At 47.7% G+C, this 23,532-nt stretch overlaps 1 long non-coding RNA gene and 1 pseudogene across 1 annotated transcript; one reads left to right on the top strand and one right to left on the bottom strand.

Moving 5' to 3' along the window:
• The window catches only part of LOC142297139 (uncharacterized), a 108,287-nt pseudogene that overhangs the window by 23,846 nt on the left and 60,909 nt on the right, over positions 1–23,532 (bottom strand).
• LOC142295906 (uncharacterized) lies at positions 2,634–23,440 on the top strand. The gene is made up of 3 exons (XR_012751562.1): positions 2,634–2,660; positions 19,072–19,129; positions 23,273–23,440. It is a non-coding gene; the product is annotated as an uncharacterized LOC142295906 (long non-coding RNA).

Raw genomic sequence — 23,532 nt, forward strand, 5'->3', positions numbered from 1 at the left:
GAGCTGTGTGTATATAGTATACGGTGCAGAGCTGTGTGTATATAGTATACGGTGCAGAGCTGTGTGTATATAGTATACGGTGCAGAGCTGTGTGTATATAGTGCAGAGCTGCGAGTATATAGTATACGGTGCAGAGCTGTGTGTATATAGTATACGGTGCAGAGCTGTGTGTATATAGTATACGGTGCAGAGCTGTGTGTATATAGTATACGGTGCAGAGCTGTGTGTATATAGTATACGGTGCAGAGCTGTGTGTATATAGTATACGGTGCAGAGCTGTGTGTATATAGTATACGGTGCAGAGCTGTGTGTATATAGTATACGGTGCAGAGCTGTGTGTATATAGTATACGGTGCAGAGCTGTGTGTGTATAGTATACGGTGCAGAGCTGTGTGTGTATAGTATACGGTGCAGAGCTGTGTGTGTATAGTATACGGTGCAGAGCTGTGTGTATATAGTATACGGTGCAGAGCTGTGTGTATATAGTATACGGTGCAGAGCTGTGTGTATATAGTATACGGTGCAGAGCTGTGTGTATATAGTATACGGTGCAGAGCTGTGTGTATATAGTATACGGTGCAGAGCTGTGTGTATATAGTATACGGTGCAGAGCTGTGTGTATATAGTATACGGTGCAGAGCTGTGTGTATATAGTATACGGTGCAGAGCTGTGTGTATATAGTATACGGTGCAGAGCTGTGTGTGTATAGTATACGGTGCAGAGCTGTGTGTATATAGTATACGGTGCAGAGCTGTGTGTATATAGTATACGGTGCAGAGCTGTGTGTATATAGTATACGGTGCAGAGCTGTGTGTGTATATAGTATACGGTGCAGAGCTGTGTGTGTATATAGTATATGGTGCAGAGCTGTGTGTATATAGTATACGGTGCAGAGCTGTGTGTATATAGTATACGGTGCAGAGCTGTGTGTGTGTATATAGTATACGGTGCAGAGCTGTGTGTATATAGTATACGGTGCAGAGCTGTGTGTATATAGTATACGGTGCAGAGCTGTGTGTATATAGTATACGGTGCAGAGCTGTGTGTATAGTATACGGTGCAGAGCTGTGTGTATATAGTATACGGTGCAGAGCTGTGTGTATATAGTATACGGTGCAGAGCTGTGTGTATATAGTGTACGGTGCAGAGCTGTGTGTATAAAGTGTACGGTGCAGAGCTGTGTGTATATAGTATACGGTGCAGAGCTGTGTGTATACAGTATACGGTGCAGAGCTGTGTGTATACAGTATACGGTGCAGAGCTGTGTGTATATAGTATACGGTGCAGAGCTGTGTGTATATAGTATACGGTGCAGAGCTGTGTGTATATAGTATACGGTGCAGAGCTGTGTGTATATAGTATACGGTGCAGAGCGGTGTGTATATAGTATACGGTGCAGAGCGGTGTGTATATAGTATACGGTGCAGAGCTGTGTGTATATAGTATACGGTGCAGAGCTGTGTGTATATAGTGTACGGTGCAGAGCTGTGTGTATATAGTATACGGTGCAGAGCTGTGTGTATATAGTATACGGTGCAGAGCTGTGTGTATATAGTATACGGTGCAGAGCGGTGTGTATATAGTATACGGTGCAGAGCTGTGTGTATATAGTATACGGTGCAGAGCTGTGTGTATATAGTATACGGTGCAGAGCTGTGTGTATATAGTATACGGTGCAGAGCTGTGTGTATATAGTATACGGTGCAGAGCTGTGTGTATATAGTATACGGTGCAGAGCTGTGTGTATATAGTATACGGTGCAGAGCTGTGTGTATATAGTATACGGTGCAGAGCTGTGTGTATATAGTATACGGTGCAGAGCTGTGTGTATATAGTATACGGTGCAGAGCTGTGTGTATATAGTATACGGTGCAGAGCTGTGTATATAGTATACGGTGCAGAGCTGTGTGTATATAGTATACGGTGCAGAGCTGTGTGTATATAGTATACGGTGCAGAGCTGTGTGTATATAGTATACGGTGCAGAGCGGTGTGTATATAGTATACGGTGCAGAGCTGTGTGTATATAGTATAAGGTGCAGAGCTGTGTGTATTGTGTGTATATAGTATACGGTGCAGAGCTGTGTGTATATAGTATACGGTGCAGAGCTGTGTGTATATAGTATACGGTGCAGAGCTGTGTGTATATAGTATAAGGTGCAGAGCTGTGTGTATTGTGTGTATATAGTATACGGTGCAGAGCTGTGTGTATATAGTATACGGTGCAGAGCGGTGTGTATATAGTATACGGTGCAGAGCGGTGTGTATATAGTATACGGTGCAGAGCTGTGTGTATATAGTATAAGGTGCAGAGCTGTGTGTATATAGTATACGGTGCAGAGCTGTGTGTATATAGTATACGGTGCAGAGCTGTGTGTATATAGTATACGGTGCAGAGCTGTATATAGTGTAGTACCGGCCGCACCTGTATACTTCTCGGGGTCACACACCGCACTCTTCTATCATCCGCACATGAAGACGTTACCATAGAATCAGGACAGCAGGAAATGAGACTTCTCCTTCGGTGAAAACTGACTCCGCCCCCTGCATGTGACTGATCACATGACCATGACATCATCAAAGGTCCTTCTGCCTCCTCAGCATGAAGCCTGACTCCTCCCACACACGTGACTTGATCACATGGTCGTGATGTCATCTAGGTAGCGCTGAGCTTTCTCCTCCTGTAATGCCAGGATTGCGTCTAGTTCAGAGTTGATGGTTTGTGCTCCTCTGATCTAGCTGCTTCAGTAGTGAGCGGCTATATGTATGGTTATATGTATGGTTATATGTATGGTTATATGTATGGATATATGTATGGTTATATGTATGGTTATATGTATGGATATATGTATGGTTATATGTATGGATATATGTATGGTTATATGTATGGATATATGTATGGATATATGTATGGTTATATGTATGGATATATGTATGGATATATGTATGGTTATATGTATGGATATATGTATGGTTATATGTATGGATATATGTATGGATATATGTATGGATATATGTATGGTTATATGTATGGTTATATGTATGGATATATGTATGGTTATATGTATGGTTATATGTATGGATATATGTATGGATATATGTATGGTTATATGTATGGATATATGTATGGATATATGTATGGATATATGTATGGTTATATGTATGGATATATGTATGGTTATATGTATGGATATATGTATGGATATATGTATGGATATATGTATGGTTATATGTATGGTTATATGTATGGATATATGTATGGATATATGTATGGTTATATGTATGGATATATGTATGGATATATGTATGGTTATATGTATGGATATATGTATGGATATATGTATGGTTATATGTATGGTTATATGTATGGATATATGTATGGTTATATGTATGGATATATGTATGGATATATGTATGGATATATGTATGGTTATATGTATGGTTATATGTATGGTTATATGTATGGTTATATGTATGGATATATGTATGGATATATGCAGGGCTGTATTTTGCCTTCGTGCTGCCCTAGGCACTTTAAGTGGTCGCGCCCCTTAGTGACACCGTAACACTGAGTTTTCGCACACAACATCTGTTTAAGGCAGATCTACTCTGTAAAACACTTGAAAAAGTATCAATGAGAAACGAAGGGCACTACCCCCCCAATGGGGATCACCACAGGCACATCAAAACATAGCATGAGTATAAAATATTCCCACCACACCGTCCCCACTTATGTACTGTGACTGTCACACTGCCCTCCCTTATAAATTATACCCACCACACCTTCCTCAATTATGAAATATGATCTGCACATTGACCTCACATCATGCTGCCCCCTCCTCACAATGTCCCATGCATGCTGCCCCTTCCTCACAATGTCCCATGCATGCTGCCCCCTCCTCACAATGTCCCATGCATGCTGACCCCTCCTCCCAATGTCCCATGCATGCTGCCCCCTCCTCACAATGTCCCATGCATGCTGCCCCCTCCTCACAATGTCCCATGCATGCTGCCCCCTCCTCCCAATGTCCCATGCATGCTGCCCCCTCCTCGCAATGTCCCATGCATACTGCCCCCTCCTCACAATGTCCCATGCATGCTGCCCCCTCCTCACAATCTCCCATGCATGCTGCCCCCTCCTCACAATGTCCCATGCATGCTGCCCCCCTCCTCAGTGTCCCATGCATGCTGCCCCCTCCTCACAATGTCCCATGCATGCTGCCCCCTCCTCACAATGTCCCATGCATGTTGCCCCCTCCTCACAATGTCCCATGCATGCTGCCCCTTCCTCACAGTGTCCCATGCATGCTGCCCCCTCCTCACAGTGTCCCATGCATGCTGCCCCCTCCTCACAATGTCCCATGCATTCTGCCCCCTCCTCACAATGTCCCATGCATTCTGCCCCCTCCTCCCAATGTCTCATGCACGCTGCCCCTCCTCACAGTGTCCCATGCATGCTGCCCCCTCCTCACAGTGTCTCATGCATGCTGCCCCCTCCTCACAGTGTCCCATGCATGCTGCCCCCTCCTCACAGTGTCCCATGCATGCTTCCCCCTCCTCACAATGTCCCATGAATGCTGCCCCCTCCTCACAATGTTCCATGCATTCTGCCCCCTCCTCCCAATGTCCCATGCATGCTGCCCCCTCCTCACAGTGTCCCATGCATGCTGCCCCCTCCTCACAATGTCCCATGCATTCTGCCCCCTCCTCCCAATGTCCCATGCATGCTGCCCCCTCCTCCCAATGTCCCATGCATGCTGCTCCCTCCTCACAATGCCTCATACATGCTGCCCCCTCCTCACAGTGTCCCATGCATGCTGCTCCCTCCTCACAATGTCCTATGCATGCTGTCCCCTCCTCACAATGTCCCATGCATGCTGCTCCCTCCTCACAATGTCCCATGCATGCTGCTCCCTCCTCACAATGTCCCATGCATGCTTCCCCCTCCTCACAATGTCCCATGCATGCTTCCCCGTCCTCACAATGTCCCATGCATGCTGCCCCCTCCTCACAATGTCCCATGCATGCTGCCCCCTCCTCACAATGTCCCATGCATGCTGCCCCCTCCTCACAATGTCCCATGCATGCTTCCCCCTCCTCACAATGTCCCATGCATGCTTCCTCCTCCTCACAGTGTCCCATGCATGCTGCTCCCTTCTCGCAATGTCCCATGCATGCTGCCCCCTCCTCACAATGTCCCATGCATGCTGCCCCCTCCTCACAGTGTCCCATGCATGCTGCTCCCTCCTCACAATGTCCCATGCATGCTGTCCCCCCTCACAATGTCCCATGCATGCTGCCCCTCCTCACAATGTCCCATGCATGCTGCCCCCTCCTCACAGTTTCCCATTCATGCTCTTCCCTCCTCACAATGTCCCATGCATGCTGCCCCTCTCCATGAGCTCTTAATGCTGCCTTCCTTTTTTCCATAATGACACCTCCATGCTGCCCCATTCATCATACTAAGACCACCACACTAACGCTTATGCTGAGACACCCCTCCCACACACACACACACTACCCCACTGTTGATATTGACTCCCCTACATTGCTCCACTCCATACTGAGCCCACACATGCTGCCCCTTCTTTATAATGAGCTCCCAATGCTGCCCCCCTCTCATTCTGAGTCTTTACACTCCCCCCCCCATCGATTTTATTATTGCACTATCCCTCAACCCTTGTCCTCTGTCTCTAGGATTGGCCCCTCTCTCCCATTCCCCCAGCAGCAGCCGCTCTCCCCCGCCTTCACCAGCAGCCTCTCCCCCAGCATCAGCCTCTCTCTCCCCAGCCCCCCCAGCATCAACCTCTCTCCCCCCAGCATCAGCCTCTCTCCTCCCAGCCTCCCCCAGCATCAGCCTCCCTCAGCATCAGCTTAACTCCTCCGAGCCTCCCACAGCATCAGCCTCTCCCAGCATCAGCCTCCCTCAGCATCAGCCTCTTTCCTCCCAGCCTCCCCCAGCATCAGCCTCTCTCCTCCCAGCCTCTCCCAGCATCAGCCTCTCTCCTCCCAGCCTCCCCCAGCATCAGCCTCCCTCAGCATCAGCCTCCCTCCTCCCAGCCTCCCTCAGCATCAGCCTCCCTCCTCCCAGCCTCCCCCAGCATCAGCCTCTCTCCCCCCAGCCTCCCCTCCTCCCAGCCTCCCCCAGCATCAGCCTCCCCCAGCATCAGCCTCCCCCAGCATCAGCCTCCCTCCCCCCAGCCTCCCCCAGCATCAGCCTCCCTCCCCCCAGCCTCCCCCAGCATCAGCCTCCCTCCTCCCAGCCTCCCCCAGCATCAGCCTCCCTCCTCCCAGCCTCCCCCAGCATCAGCCTCCCTCCTCCCAGCCTCCCCCAGCATCTGCCTCCCTCCTCCCAGCCTCCCCCAGCATCAGCCTCCCTCAGCATCAGCCTCCTCCAGCATCAGCCTCCCCCCTCCCAGCCTCCCCCAGCATCAGCCTCCCCCAGCATCAGCCTCCCCCAGCATCATCCTCCCCCCTCCTAGCCTCCCCCAGCATCAGCCTCCCTCCTCCCAGCCTCCCCCAGCATCAGCCTCCCTCCTCCCAGCCTCCCCCAGCATCAGCCTCCCCCCTCCTAGCCTCCCCCAGCATCAGCCTCCCCCCTCCCAGCCTCCCCCAGTATCAGCCTCCCTCCTCCCAGCCTCCCCCAGCACCAGCCTCCCTCCTCCCAGCCTCCCCCAGCATCAGCCTCCCTCAGCATCAGCCTCTCTCCTCCCAGCCTCCCCCAGCGTCAGCCTCCCCCCTCCCAGCCTTCCGCAACATCAGCCTCCCCCAGCATCAGACTCTCCTCCCAGCCTCCCCCAGTATCAGCTTCTCTTCCCCCAAGTCTCCCCCAGTATCAGCCTCTCTCCTCCCACCCCATACGCAGATCTCCAGTCTGCATTAGAGACACCCCCACGCTCCTTATGAATCTTCAGCTCTGCGAGCACTTACCTGCTCCAGGGCCCGCCGTCATCTTCCTGGCTCACGTGAGTATCCTCTTCTGACACCGGCTTCCATCGCGGCGTCCTCTGCGGCGTCCTGCTGTGAGCTCTGCATGTGAAATCCACACAGCATTGGACGCAACACAGAGGAAGGAGCTGATTGGCGCGCCTGTGACCCCGGAAGTGCAGGCGCCGGCAGTTCCGGGGTCAATCAGCTCTCTGTGCCCGGCTGCCGCAGTTTGTCTGCATTCGCGTCTTAATTGACGCGAATACAAATAAATAAAGGTGCGCCTCTCCCCCCTCCAAAAATACAGCGGATTTAATGAATGTGTAAAAAAAAAAAAAATTTTTTTTTTTTTACTGCTAGAAGGTGCCGCCCCCCTGCATCCTGCCGCCCTAGGCACGGGACCACGGGTGCCTAATGGTAAATACGGCCCTGGATATATGTATGGTTATTATATGTATGGTTATATGTATGGATATATGTATGGATATATGTATGGATATATGTATGGTTATATGTATGATTATATGTATGGTTATATGTATGGTTATATGTATGGTTATATGTATGGATGTATGTATGGATATATGTATGGTTATATGTATGGCTATATGTATGGCTATATGTATGGTTATATGTATGGTTATATGTATGGTTATATGTATGGTTATATGTATGGTTATATGTATGGATATATGTATGGATATATGTATGGTTATATGCAGGGCCGGCTCCAGGTTTTTGTGGGCCCCGGGCGGAAGAGTCTCACTGGGCCCCATCCACACGCAGACACGCACATACAGACACGCACACACACATACAGGCATACGCACATATACATATTTGAAGACAAACTCACAAAAATACTTATAAACAGACAAATCTATAGTCATATACACTGACATACATAGATACACATCATTGCATACAGACACATACCCGCTTGTCTCCATCCAGCTCCTCCTAGACATGTGGCTGTGCTGCATTATGGTCGTAACAGACATGGCCGTGCACAGTGCACACTGACACTGCTGTATATACATCACAGGAGGGGCAGGGGGTATAGACATTACTGGAGGGCATAGATGTTACTGGAGTAGCAAACAGCTCTGGGGGTATACACATTACTGGGGTGGGTTGCACATACGGCTCTGGGGGGCTGCACACATGGCTATGGGGGGGGCCGCACGCACAGCTCTAATCCATACATACACACTCACACAGCTCTGCTACACACACCCCTTGATAGCACTGTTGCACACATCTCTGCTGGATATGTACAGACACAAACACACACGCAGCTCTGCTGCATATATACACATCACTGCTGACCGAAGACTATATGCACACAGCTTTGCTGCACACATCTCTGCTACGCTGCCCAAACAGCACATAGTCATAAAGCTCTGCTGCCCAGAGTAAATACACACTCTGCTGCCCAAAGAGTATATATACACACAGCTCTGCTGCAGACACACACTCGGCTCTCCTTCATCCAGACACCCACTCGGCTCACCCAGACACCCACTCGGCTCTGCTTCACCCAGACACCCACTCGGCTCTGCTTCACCCAGACACCCACTCGGCTCTGCTTCACCCAGACACACACTCGGCTCTGCTTCACCCAGACACACACTCGGCTCTGCTTCACCCAGACACACACTCGGCTCTGCTTCACCCAGACACCCACTCGGCTCACCCAGGCACCCACTCGGCTCTGCTTCACCCAGACACCCACTCGGCTCACCCAGACACCCACTCGGCTCTGCTTCACCCAGACACACACTCGGCTCTGCTTCACCCAGACACACACTCGGCTCTGCTTCACCCAGACACACACTCGGCTCTGCTTCACCCAGACACACACTCGGCTCACCCAGGCACCCACTCAGCTCTGCTTCACCCAGACACCCACTCGGCTCTGCTTCACCCAGACACACACTCGGCTCTGCTTCACCCAGACACACACTCGGCTCTGCTTCACCCAGACACACATTCGGCTCTGCTTCACCCAGACACACACTCGGCTCTGCTTCACCCAGACACACACTCGGCTCTGCTTCACCCAGACACACACTCGGCTCTGCTTCACCCAGACACCCACTCGGCTCACCCAGGCACCCACTCAGCTCTGCTTCACCCAGACACCCACTCGGCTCTGCTTCACCCAGACACACACTCGGCTCTCTGCTTCACCCAGACACACACTCGGCTCTGCTTCACCCAGACACACATTCGGCTCTGCTTCACCCAGACACACACTCGGCTCTGCTTCACCCAGACACACACTCGGCTCTGCTTCACCCAGACACACACTCGGCTCTGCTTCACCCAGACACACACTCGGCTTAGCTTCACCCAGACACACACTCTGCTCTGCTTCACCCAGACACACACTCGGCTCTGCTTCACCCAGACACACACTCGGCTCTGCTTCACCCAGACACACACTCGGCTCTGCTTCACCCAGACACACACTCGGCTCTGCTTCACCCACACACACACTCGGCTCTCCTGCACACACACACACACACACTCGGCTCTGCTGCACTCACACACACACTCGGCTCTGCTTCACCCAGACACACACTCGGCTCTGCTTCACCCAGACACACACTCGGCTCTGCTTCACCCAGACACACACTCGGCTCTGCTTCACCCAGACACACACTCGGCTCTGCTTCACCCAGACACACACTCGGCTCTGCTTCACCCAGACACACACTCGGCTCTGCTTCACCCAGACACACACTCGGCTCACCCAGGCACCCACTCAGCTCTGCTTCACCCAGACACCCACTCGGCTCTGCTTCACCCAGACACACACTCGGCTCTCTGCTTCACCCAGACACACACTCGGCTCTGCTTCACCCAGACACACACTCGGCTCTGCTTCACCCAGACACACATTCGGCTCTGCTTCACCCAGACACACACTCGGCTCTGCTTCACCCAGACACACACTCGGCTCTGCTTCACCCAGACACACACTCGGCTCTGCTTCACCCAGACACCCACTCGGCTCACCCAGGCACCCACTCAGCTCTGCTTCACCCAGACACCCACTCGGCTCTGCTTCACCCAGACACACACTCGGCTCTCTGCTTCACCCAGACACACACTCGGCTCTGCTTCACCCAGACACACATTCGGCTCTGCTTCACCCAGACACACACTCGGCTCTGCTTCACCCAGACACACATTCGGCTCTGCTTCACCCAGACACACTCGGCTCTGCTTCACCCAGACACACACTCGGCTCTGCTTCACCCAGACACACACTCGGCTCTGCTTCACCCAGACACACACTCGGCTCTGCTTCACCCAGACACACACTCGGCTCTGCTTCACCCAGACACACACTCGGCTCTGCTTCACCCACACACACACTCGGCTCTCCTGCACACACACACACACTCGGCTCTGCTGCACTCACACACACACTCGGCTCTGCTTCACCCAGACACACACTCGGCTCTGCTTCACCCAGACACACACTCGGCTCTGCTTCACCCAGACACACACTCGGCTCTGCTTCACCCAGACACACACTCGGCTCTGCTTCACCCAGACACACACTCGGCTCTCCTGCACCCACACACACACTCGGCTCTCCTGCACCCACACACACACTCGGCTCTCCTGCACCCACACACACACACTCGGCTCTCCTGCACACACACACACACACTTGGCTCTGCTTCACCCACACACACACTCGGCTCTGCTTCACCCAGACACACACTCGGCTCTGCTTCACCCAGACACACACTCGGCTCTGCTTCACCCAGACACACATTCGGCTCTGCTTCACCCAGACACACACTCAGCTCTGCTTCACCCAGACACACACTCGGCTCTGCTTCACCCAGACACACACTCGGCTCTGCTTCACCCAGACACACACTTACTGTTGTAGTTATCTCCTTTTAATGCAAAGGGTTTTAGATTATGATGGGACATGATCTGAGACATGTGCAAACGAGGCTCTGGGGGCCCCACACACTCGGCTTTGGGGGGCCCCACACACTCGGCTCTGGGGGGCCCCACACACTCGGCTCTGGGGGGCCCCACACACTCGGCTCTGGGGGGCCCCACACACTCGGCTCTGGGGGACAGCACATAGTTGGGGGCCAGGACATACATCTCAGGGGGAAAAAAGCCCATGCAGCTCACTGGGGCCCATAAATCGGGGGGCGGGGAGGATTGTAGAACATACCACTCAAATCACTGTGGAGAGGGGGTCCACACAGCGCTGGAGGGCAGCGATGTGCTGGGGGTCGCTGGCTGGCACTGTTCCTTGTCTTCATCTGTGGGACAGTGACTGGAGCAGGACGCTGTGTGATAGCTCCGCCCACAGATGACGTTCAGACAAGGAGTTTACAGGGAACACTGTGGACATCGTGCCTTAAAGGGACAGCACCCGCAGTTTCCTGCAGAGGACTGTGGTTCCCAGAACTCGCGAATGGGCCCCCCCGGCTGTCCAGGGCCCCGGCATTTGCCCGGGTATGCCGGGTGGTGACTCCGGCCCTGGTTATATGTATGGATATATGTATGGCTATATGTATGGCTATATGTATGGCTATATGTATGGTTATATGTATGGTTATATGTATGGTTATATGTATGGTTATATGTATGGATATATGTATGGATATATGTATGGATATATGTATGGTTATATGTATGGATATATGTATGGTTATATGTATGGCTATATGTATGGCTATATGTATGGTTATATGTATGGTTATATGTATGGTTATATGTATGGATATATGTATGGATATATGTATGGTTATATGTATGGATATATGTATGGTTATATGTATGGATATATGTATGGTTATATGTATGGTTATATGTATGGCTATATGTATGGTTATATGTATGGTTATATGTATGGTTATATGTATGGATATATGTATGGATATATGTATGGTTATATGTATGGATATATGTATGGTTATATGTATGGATATATGTATGGTTATATGTATGGTTATATGTATGGTTATATGTATGGATATATGTATGGTTATATGTATGGATATATGCATACCTCCCAACTTTTCAAGAAAGGAAAGAGGGAGAAAGTATGCGGCGCGCTGGGCGCGCCGCGGCCAATTTTGACCACGCCCCTAGCCACACCCCTAGCCACACCCATTTGGCAGTAAGGGTCATTCAGCAGATGCCCCTGTTCATTCATATTTATAGCAGTCAGAATTTTTTTATATTTCCATGTGTCACTATATGACATGTTGCTTATTTGTGCCTATCAATACGTGTTCACACGTTGCATAAATTCTGTTTTTTTTTTCCTGCATTTTTTTAAGCTCCACATAGAAACCTCCAGAGAAACCCCCCCCCCCCCCCCCCCCGAAAACCGCAGAATTCAGCAGCGTCTTTTCATGGAATCACATCCACTTTACTTGGACAATTAAACACAGCAGAATAAATGTGCAAAGAAACAGCAGAAAAAAATGCCGCATTTACACTACATGTGAATATGGACTAATTGTCCAAGCAAAGTGGATGAGACGTCCTGAAATCTTCGCCCCTGGTGCGTGGAAAGACGCCGCTGAACGGTGCGGATTTGGTGTTTCTTTCTTTATAAGCTTCAGGATTCACATCAGCAACAAACATGTATCAAATAAGGGGGACAATGTATAAAAAATACCGCAAACACGCAATAATCAGAGAACATTGTTATTGCACTCGTGGCGCGGACAGCTACAGAAAAAATGCAGCATTTACGCTATGTGTGAACACGGCCTCAGTGATCCATTTTTATTACATTTTTTATGGGTTTTAATAAAGAAAAATAATAAATTGCGCCTTTTTTTTCCCGCCATTTACCGATCCCCATAAATGATCGCTGTGTTGTTCAGGTCATTACGATTACAGGGACACCAAATATGTCCATGTTATTTGCTGATTTGTAATGTTTATTATTTTATAAAAAAAAGTGCAATAAAATTACATTATTCTATTTTTTTTAATTATTTTTAGTAACTTTATTAGAAGAAAAAAAATCCTCTTTTCCTCTCCCTCTAGAATACAGGACATAGAGATGCTGCTCTGTACAATGGAGCTGTCTCCTGTGTAATCTGCTGTGTAAGAGGCTGCATTGTAGGGATGAATGGAGGGATGAATTGAGGGATGAATTGAGGGATGAATGGAGGGATGAATGGAGAGATAGAGGGATGAATGGAGGGATAGAGGCAGGGATGGATGTGAAATCCTCCCTCTGACATCATCAATCCTAGTGGCTCAACAGCTAGAGCAGCTAGGAAAGCTAGGAGGTTGCTGGACACAAGTTTTGAACGTTGCTGGTTTGAATCCAAGGTGGTGAAGATAAAAAAATTGTATTTGTATTTTTTTCCTCATTTCTTTATAGTAGTTTTATGGGAACAAATGAATCTGACTCTTTCACCAACATTGAGATACAGTATTTATCTATCTATCTATCTATCTCTATCTCTATCCCTCTATCTATCTAACTATGATTCTATCTAACTATGATTCTATCTCTCTATCTATGATTCTATCTATCCATCTATCTATCTATGATTCTATCTATGATTCTTTATATGATTATATCTATCTATGATTCTATCTCTATCTATCTATGATTCTATCTCTATCTATCTATTATCTGTCGTGTATCTATATATCCCTCTATCATCCATCCCTCTATCATCCATCCATCCCACTATCATCCATCCATCCCTCCCTCTATCCCTCCCTCTATCCCTCCATTCATCCCTCCATTCATCCCTCCATTCATCCCTCTATCATCCATCCATCCATCCATCCCTGCCTCTATCCCTCCATTCATCCCTCTATCTCTCCATTCATGCCTCCATTCATCCCTCAATTCATCCCTCCATTCATCCCTCTATCCCTGCATTCATCCCTCCATTCATCCCTCTATCCCTCCATTTATCCCTCCATTCATCCCTCTATCATCTATCCATCCATCCCTCCCTCTATCCCTCCCTCTATCCCTCCATTCATCCCTCCATTCATGCCTCTATCATCCATCCATCCCTCCCTCTATCCCTCCCTCTATCCCTCCATTCATCCCTCTATCATCCATCCATCCCTGCCTCTATCCCTCCATTCATCCCTCTATCCCTCCATTCATCCCTCCCTCTATCCCTCCATTCATCCCTCCATTCATCCCTCTATCATCCATCCCTCCCTCTATCCCTCCATTCATCCCTCTATCCCTCCATTCATCCCTCCATTCATCCCTCTATCCCTCCATTCATCCCTCCCTCTATCCCTCCATCCATCACTCCATTCATCCCTCTATCATCCATCCATCCCTCTATCCCTCCTTTCATCCCTCTATCCCTCCATTCATCCCTCCTTCTATCCCTCCATTCATCCCTCCATTCATCCCTCTATCATCCATCCATCCCTGCCTCTATCCCTCCATTCATCCCTCTATCCCTCCATTTATCCCTCCCTCTATCCCTCCATTCATCCCTCCATTCATCCCTCTATCATCCATCCATCCCTCCCTCTATCCCTCTATCATCCATGCATCCATCCCTCCCTCTATCCCTCCATTCATCCCTCCATTCATCCCTCTATCATCCATCCCTCCATCTATCCCTCCATTCATCCCTCCATTCATCCCTCTATCATCCATCCATCCCTCCTTCTATCTCTCCATTCATCCCTCCATTCATCCCTCCATTCATCCCTCTATCCCTCCATTCATCCCTCCATTCATCCCTCTATCATCCATCCATCCCTCCCTCTATCCCTCCATTCATCCCTCCATTCATCCCTCTATCATCTATCCCTCCTTCCCTCTATCCCTCCATTCATCCATCCCTCCATCCATCTTTGCAGCTGAATAATCTGCTTCTGGTGTCTCACCTGCAGTATAGAGGTCAAGATAACAAAATCTTCCTATTGCTCTCAATAGAGGCAGTAGCTCAGTGGTAAAGCTGCTGCCTTTGAAACAATGAACTCATAGCTCCACGAGTTCGAGTCCCAGATCCCCCGAAAATCCAGAGCCTATGATAATTTAATTTAATTTATTCACTCCACTGAGGGGAGGAGCCGGGACATCAGCTGTGAGCCGCGGGAGTGCGGGACAGCCCTGATAAATCGTGGCAGTCCCGCAGAATCCGGGACGGTTGGGAGGTATGGATATATGTATGGTTATATGTATGGATATACAGTTAGGTCCAGAAATATTTGGACAGTGACACAAGTTTTGTTATTTTAGCTGTTTACAAAAACATGTTCAGAAATACAATTATATATATATAATATGGGCTGAAAGTGCACACTCCCAGCTGCAATATGAGAGTTTTCACATCCAAATCGGAGAAAGGGTTTAGGAATCATAGCTCTGTAATGCATAGCCTCCTCTTTTTCAAGGGACCAAAAGTAATTGGACAAGGGACTCTAAGGGCTGCAATTAACTCTGAAGGGGTCTCCCTCATTAACCTGTAATCAATGAAGTAGTTAAAAGGTCTGGGGTTGATTACAGGTGTGTGGTTTTGCATTTGGAAGCTGTTGCTGTGACCAGACAACATGCGGTCTAAGGAACTCTCAATTGAGGTGAAGCAGAACATCCTGAGGCTGAAAAAAAAGAAAAAATCCATCAGAGAGATAGCAGACATGCTTGGAGTAGCAAAATCAACAGTCGGGTACATTCTGAGAAAAAAAGGAATTGACTGGTGAGCTTGGGAACTTAAAAAGGCCTGGGCGTCCACGGATGACAACAGTGGTGGATGATCGCCGCATACTTTCTTTGGTGAAGAAGAACCCGTTCACAACATCAACTGAAGTCCAGAACACTCTCAGTGAAGTAGGTGTATCTGTCTCTAAGTCAACTGTAAAGAGAAGACTCCATGAAAGTAAATACAAAGGGTTCACATCTAGATGCAAACCATTCATCAATTCCAAAAATAGACAGGCCAGAGTTACATTTGCTGAAAAACACCTCATGAAGCCAGCTCAGTTCTGGAAAAGTATTCTATGGACAGATGAGACAAAGATCAACCTGTACCAGAATGATGGGAAGAAAAAAGTTTGGAAAAGAAAGGGAACGGCACATGATCCAAGGCACACCACATCCTCTGTAAAACATGGTGGAGGCAACGTGATGGTATGGGCATGCATGGCTTTCAATGGCACTGGGTCACTTGTGTTTATTGATGACATAACAGCAGACAAGAGTAGCCGGATGAATTCTGAAGTGTACCGGGATATACTTTCAGCCCAGATTCAGCCAAATGCCGCAAAGTTGATCGGACGGCGCTTCATAGTACAGATGGACAATGACCCCAAGCATACAGCCAAAGCTACCCAGGAGTTCATGAGTGCAAAAAAGTGGAACATTCTGCAATGGCCAAGTCAATCACCAGATCTTAACCTAATTGAGCATGCATTTCACTTGCTCAAATCCAGACTTAAGACGGAAAGACCCACAAACAAGCAAGACCTGAAGGCTGCGGCTGTAAAGGCCTGGCAAAGCATTAAGAAGGAGGAAACCCAGCGTTTGGTGATGTCCATGGGTTCCAGACTTAAGGCAGTGATTGCCTCCAAAGGATTCGCAACAAAATATTGAAAATAAAAATATTTTGTTTGGGTTTGGTTTATTTGTCCAATTACTTTTGACCTCCTAAAATGTGGAGTGTTTGTAAAGAAATGTGACAATTCCTACAATTTCTATCAGATATTTTTGTTCAAACCTTCAAATTTAACGTTACAATCTGCACTTGAATTCTGTTGTCGAGATTTCATTTCAAATCCAATGTGGTGGCATGCAGAGCCCAACTCGCCAAAATTGTGTCACTGGCCAAAGATTTCTGGACCTAACTGTATGTATGGATATATATATGGCTATATCGGAGTTGATTTTTGGAGGCCTCATTTTCTCCACTCTGATCTAGTTGGTCACTGCTGAAGTGTGTAGATCAGAGTGGGGTTTTTGTGGTCCTCACTTTCTCCGCTCTGCTGTAGACAGGTCAGTGCTGAGGTGACTAGATCAGAGCTGATTTCTTGAGGCCTCGCTATAGTCACATGTTTTTGGTCACCTCCGTTCTCGCTGATTCAGCAGTGAGGTGACTAGATCAGAGTGGATTTTTTGATGATCTCTGTGATCTTTTCTCCATACAGCACAGTTCAGTTTCTACAGCGGGGTTCCCAGGCCTCAGAGCAGGGGCTGGAATCAGATTTATAATTGGAATGATCTCATGTTTTTATTTATTAGATGCTCACACTGTTATATTTATTATTTTTTTCCAAAGGGCAAATTTTTATTTTCATTATTATTATAACTTACATTTTATTATTGCTTTTTACAATATAAATAATGACACGCAGCGCTGATTGTTCAGTTTTGCTGGAATTTTAATTTTACCGTATTTCCACGAGTCGTGGCCGCAGGACTGACATTGAAAGAGTGGGCGGAGCCTCAAAAGGAAAAACGGAACCGCGCAGCTGACAGTCTTCATAACTTACCATATTGGATCAGAGAAGAATGGAGAACGGAGCCCAGATTGCACTTAGACAACCCACGTGTGCCGTAATTCACGGCACACGGAGGGACATGTGCGTGTTTTTCACTGACGTGTGAAACGGGCCTTATAGGGATTTTGTTGCTAACTGTGGAGGCAGCCCCACACCAAGGGTCTGCAACACGAGGCCCGCAGACCATATGCAACCCTGGAAGCTGCTTCCAGCAGCCCGTGGACTCGTGTATTCCACCAGAGGGGTGAAGCCATCGGTCGCCTCACCTCAGTCGAGTCTCAGCACACACCTCCATTGTCACTTCCGGGAGATGACGTCAGTCGAGCGTCATTCGAGAACCCAGAGAAGATCTCGCGCCTGCGCACACTCACCACTCGGCAGCGGCCATCCCCAAGATGGCGTTCCCCGTTGTCGCTCCTGCCCAATCGTCCGAAGTGACAGGGCAGAGAATTGGTAGGCCCCGGAAGCACACTGCGGAAACACCAGCGCACTCATCCACTCACCTCTGGGCAGGTAAGACGGCATCACTACTCCTGCATCGTTGGGAGCGTGGGAGGTACCGTCAGTCACAGGCATAGCCCCCGTGGGCTGCTGTGGTGCGTCCCCAGACCTGCTGGTAGGCGTTGCTACTCCCGGGTGAGGGCAAAGAAGCAGGTCGATGCCAACACACACAGGCACAGCCCCCGTGGGCCTGCTGTGGTGTTCCCTTCAGCACCTCAGCCGGCCGCAGCAGGACCCATGTCGCTGCCTGAAGCGACCGGCCAGGGCTGGAATACTTGGAGACTTCGACCCCTAAGGGCCATCTTGAACCGCCGCTCCTGGAGGTTCCCTGTTCAAGGACAGGAAACCAACTGATGTGGGGAGAGGTGCCGCCCCTTTTTATTCTGGAGGTTTCCTGTCCTTGAAGGGCGGATCCTCTCTCTCGTGGTGCTGTCATGGGTGCTGGAAAAATGTTGGCCTACCACTGGTTGGATCCAGCTCCTCCAGCCATTGGGGACCATTAAAGAGAGAGTTAATGCTATACAGAAGGGGGTGAACCTCAAAAGAAATGCATTGAAGAAGTTCTATAAGATTTGGGGGACGTGGTCTGATTCTCCGGGCCTTCGGTCCCCGTCACTGCTGCAAGATAGTGCGGGGGACAGGTCCTTCTCCTTATCACTGGTTAATAATCTATTGGATCAGGATGGACGTATACGTCTCCGGAACACATATGGTTGCTGGAAGAGATGTGGCGTATTTTATGTCATGGGTAGTATACTGACATGGAACATTTAGCTTGTGGCATCTACTGATGATGGGTGTGGGCTGCAGGTCTCTGGTTATGGTAGAATTTTGATGTTGTTTTTGTGACTGAAGATGGTCGGGTTTTTTTCCCTCCATACTGGTCTTGCGGGGAATTAGACTCTTCTATGTGTTATTTACTTTTTTGGTTAATCAAAATGAACCCGATTAAAGAAATAAATAAATAAAATTAACTATTGTTGATGTGAAACTCGGTTAAATGTTAATCCTGTCCGATTTCTAAGTAAGGAGATACTTTAGGGCAGATTATTCCGTGTCTTTTAGGAGATTGCCGACCTTCACCTTTATATAATCAAGAGGGATCTTTTTTCTCATGTTTCTAATATGGGGTTCTTCTAGGAAAATTCTGGTGGAGCGTCGAGTGGAGACGAAAATTCTGCATCAGAGTCAGTGGCCGGTAAGAAACGCTCATCAATCTTATGTGACTTAAAATGTTCTTAATATTATTAGATCAGTGACGAGAAAATCAGAGAAGTGTCCTCATGGGTTTATTATTATTAATTCCTGTAATGATTATCTGTTCATTATGTCTAACGTCATGTCCTCTCTCTCCATATATAACGCTGAGGAAAAAAACATTTCTATGTCCTGACTGTAATTTAATATATAAAGCTGAGTGTATGTATATATGTATATATGTGTGTGTGTGTGTGTGTATGTATGTATATATGTGTGTGTGTGTGTGTGTGTGTGTGTGTCCGCTAAAGGAATTGGTTGCTATAGGAACAAAGGACATTGATAGTATAAGAAGCTTATGTGTGAGGTAATAAGATGTCGGTGGGGAGACGGATAGAAAAAGACAGACAGAGAGAGACAGAAAGAGACAGACAGACACAGACAGAGTAAGAGGCAGACAGAGAGAGAGACAGATAGTCAAAGAGACAGACAGACACAGACAGGGAAAGAAACAGACAGAGACAAACAGGGAAAAAGACAGAGAGACAGACAGTCAAAGAGAAAGAGGCAGACAGACAGGGAAAGAGACAGTCAAAGAGACAAAGACAGACAGGGAAAGAGACAGAGAGATAGACAGGGAAAGAGATAGAGACAAGGAAAAAGACAGGGAAAGAGACAGACGGGGAAAGAGACAGACGGGGAAAGAGACAGGCAGGGAAAGAGAGAGACTGAGACAGATAGACACAGAGATAGAGAGACAGACACACAGAGATAGAGACGGACAAAGAGACTGATACAGAGATAGACAAAGACAGAGAGATAGACACAGACAGACAGACATGGATAGAGACAGAGACACACATAGATAGAGACAGACAGGGAAAGAGACAGAGAGGGAAAGAGACAGACAGACACACAGACAGAGACAGACACACAGAGACTGACACACAGAGACACACAGAGACAGTTACTTTCCCGGGCAACGCCCGGGTACTACAGCTAGTCTAATATATAAAGATGAGTGTATGTGTGTATGTCCACAAAAGGAATCCGCACCGTCGCATTTACAATCACGAAATTTTTCACAGACGCCTCATGTGACTCAGGGAACGTCATAGACTATGTTTTGATGGAAAATATAACCCTGTGCTTTACAGTTACTCTCCAAAAAAAACTGCCTCCATTAAAGTCAATGGAGCTGCGAGCTATGGGTTATTAATAGCAGCTGTGATTGGTTGCTATAGGAACAAAAGACATTCATAGTATAACAAGCATATGTGTGAGGTAATAAGATGTCGCCGGGTAGACGGATAGAGAGTGAGACAGAAAGAGACAGACATAAGCACAGACAGAGTAAGAGGCAGACAGGGAAAGAGAAAGACAGTCAAAGAGGCAGACAGACAGTGAAAGAGACAGGGAAAGAGAAAGAGATAGAAAAAGATGAGGAAATAGACAGACTGGGAAAGAGACAGACCTGGAATGAGACAAACCTAGAAAGAGACAGACGGGGAATGAGACAGACCTGAAATGAGACAGACCTAGAATGAGACAGAAGGGTACCGAGACAGACCTGGAAAGAGACAGACGGGGAAAGAGACTGACAGACACAGAGAGAGAGAGACAGACTGACACAGAGATTGATACAGACAGACACAGAGAGAGAGACAGACAGAGATAGAGACAAACAGAGACTGATACAGAGACAGACAGAGATATAGACACATAAGCAAGCATTGTTGACCTTAGGGAGATCAACATATCCACTGCAGAGACACCATCACGTGTTTCTCAACGCAGTGATTCTAGAGCATTGCCCCCTGGGAAGTATGCAAATAAGAAAGCCGCGGAGACACCATCACGTGTTTCTCAATGCTGGCAGGAAACTAGCCAGGTCTTTCACCGGGAAGGAACAACCACGGGAAGGGCAGTCTCCAGTCAAGGAGACCACCTATACCAAACATGGTATCCATCCACAGACAGCCGTTTCGGGGTATTTGCCCCTCATCAGTGTGGAGTAGGAATCTGGCTAGTGGGGGCAATGCCTAGTTAAAGACTACTTAAGCAAGCATTGTTGACCTTGGGGAGATCAACATATCCACTGCAGAGACACCATCACGTGTTTCTCAACGCAGTGATTCTAGAGCATTGCCCCCTGGGAAGTATGCAAATAAGAAAGCCGCGGAGACACCATCACGTGTTTCTCAACACTGGCAGGAAACTAGCCAGGTCTTTCACCGGGAAGGAACAACCACGGGAAGGGCAGTCTCCAGTCAAGGAGACCACCTATACCAAACATGGTATCCATCCACAGACAGCCGTTTCGGGGTATTTGCCCCTCATCAGTGTGGAGTAGGAATCTGGCTAGTGGGGGCAATGCCTAGTTAAAGACTACTTAAGAAAGCATTGTTGACCTTAGGGAGATCAACATATCCACTGCAGAGACACCATCACGTGTTTCTCAACGCAGTGATTCTAGAGCATTGCCCCCTGGGAAGTATGCAAATAAGAAAGCCGCAGAGACACCATAGTCTTTAACTAGGCATTGCCCCCACTAGCCAGATTCCTACTCCACACTGATGAGGGGCAAATACCCCGAAACGGCTGTCTGTGGATGGATACCATGTTTGGTATAGGTGGTCTCCTTGACTGGAGACTGACCTTCCCGTGGTTGTTCCTTCCCGGTGAAAGACCTGGCTAGTTTCCTGCCAGCGTTGAGAAACACGTGATGGTGTCTCCGCGGCTTTCTTATTTGCATAGAGATATAGACACAGACAGACATGGATAGAGACATAGACACACATGGATAGAGGCAGACAGACACACAGAGACAGACAGAGACTGGGAGAGAGACAGAGAGACAGTTACTATCCCGGGCAACGCCGGGTTCTACATCTAGTAAATGTAGTAAAAGTCAGAAATCAAGTCTTACAGAACATCTTAGAAGTCACACAGGGGAGAAGCCATTTTCACGTTCAGAGTGTTGGAAATATTATAGGAAAAAATTAAACCGTCTGGATCATCCATGAAGTTGTGTTCTCCCTGTATCTGTAAATAATGTTGTGTTACAGCAGGTTAGATAAGTATTGAACACGTCACAAATTTTCAAAATAAATAGAGTTCTACAGGTGCTATTGACATGATTTTCTCACCAGATGTCAGTAACAACCCATCCAATTCACACAGGCAAAGAAATCAAAACACAGATGTCCATAAATGTAGTGATGTGTAATAATGAGAAATGACATAGGGAAAAAGTATTGAACATGTTACTAAAATGTATTTAATACTTCATACAAAAGCCTTTCCTGGTGATGAAGCTTCCAGACGCCTCCTGTATGGAAACACTAGTCGGCTGCATTGCTCAGGTGGATTTTGGTCCATTTTTCTACACACACAATCTTCACATCCTTCAGATCCCGGCTTCTTCTATGAATTCTGAGCTTTAGTTCATTCCAGACATTTTCTATTAGATTCAACTCTGGTGATCGGCTTGGTCACTCTAACATATTTATTTTCTTTATCTGAAACAACCTGAGAGGTTCCTCGACTGTGTGTTTACACTTGTTAGGTTCCATTGAGCACATGTGGTGGGGAGGGTAATCACATCTGCTCCCCTCCTATTTATGCTGGATGAAATTATCTACCAATGCCAGCTATAGTGTATTTTGTGTTGGTCCGGGAGCTTTGGTGTCCCAGACGTTCTGGTAAAAGTGTTGTTTTTTTGCTTGGAGCGGTTGTGGAGTTTACCCCTGTTGTCTTGATAATTCCTTCCTGCTTTTGTGTTCCCTCAGGAATCTCTTATTGTCTTTACCTCTGTCTGTTCATGCTGTGTGACATAGTTTGGGTTTTCTCTTTCATTACACTCCTGTCCCGTCCTTCTGAAGGGGAGAGGGAAACAGATCAGGACTGATAAAGACCAGGGCCAGGAAGAAGACTCAGGCATCCCCATCATTTGGGGTATCCATAAGAATAGGGACAGTTTAGGGGCCCTGGTTCCCCGCTATCCCAGAGTCATAGTAACTGTCATATATTACTATTATTTGTCCTTTCTTTTGCCTGTTTTTATTATTATTATTATTGTCTATCTAATATAACGCCTGCCTAAAATGTACCTGAAAGAATAATTTAATATTTGTTTTTCTAGGTGAAGACTGGAGGACAAATTCTCACGAAAATCTCCTTTTATCTCCATATCATAATGTAGAAGATAATACTACACAGACTAATTCACTATCTCCTAATGTACCCGTAGTCCTTCACATCGCACAAGTATCCACTGGTTTAAACAGTCAGAAAAAACTTTTCTCTAGTCAATCACTAATCAGTAAACAAGGAACCAGAAATAGACCGGAGAAAACATTTGTGTGTGAGAAAATTTTAAATACCAAATCCAATCTTTCTTTG

This window comes from Anomaloglossus baeobatrachus, chromosome 3 (assembly GCF_048569485.1).
Source record: "Anomaloglossus baeobatrachus isolate aAnoBae1 chromosome 3, aAnoBae1.hap1, whole genome shotgun sequence".
Lineage (NCBI taxonomy): Eukaryota > Metazoa > Chordata > Amphibia > Anura > Aromobatidae > Anomaloglossus > Anomaloglossus baeobatrachus.